We start from the raw sequence: 530 nt of genomic DNA, 5'->3' as shown, positions 1-530 counted from the left end.
TGTGTATGTGTGTGTGTGTGTATGTGTGTGTGTGTGTGTGTGTGTGTGTGTGTGTGTGTATGTGTGTGTGTGTGTATGCTTCCACAGAGGCCAGAATATAGTCAAATCTCCCAGAGCTTGGATTGTGAGTTGTCTGACATGGGTCCTCTGGTAACAAGAAGCATTTTTAACTGCTGAGCTATTTCTGCAGTTCTGTAAAGAGCATATTGTTATGGAAGGTATAGTGGAGAGAAGAGGTAAGTAGCAGATTTCATAGTTTAGTGTTTCTTCAGTATCCAGACTTTGCTGATGTATGAATGGTGAGTGTGAGTTATGTAGAATTATTCATGATGACGAGCGAGCATTGATAGAAATGGGAGCTGTAATCAGCATTAGATACGTGTTTTGATGCCAAGTAGAAGACAGCTTAGGAAAATTTTTATATTCTTCTTAGGTACAGGAAGAAAGTGTTCAACCAAAGAGATTGATGTGATTATCCAGAGACAGAATATGGGAATGTAAAGTAAGATGTCATGATTAATGTGATTTTT

The sequence above is a fragment of the Mus caroli genome, chromosome 3 (genome assembly GCF_900094665.2).
Source record: "Mus caroli chromosome 3, CAROLI_EIJ_v1.1, whole genome shotgun sequence".
In the NCBI taxonomy this organism is placed as follows: Eukaryota; Metazoa; Chordata; class Mammalia; order Rodentia; family Muridae; genus Mus; species Mus caroli.
Note: the sequence above shows the minus strand (reverse complement) of the source record.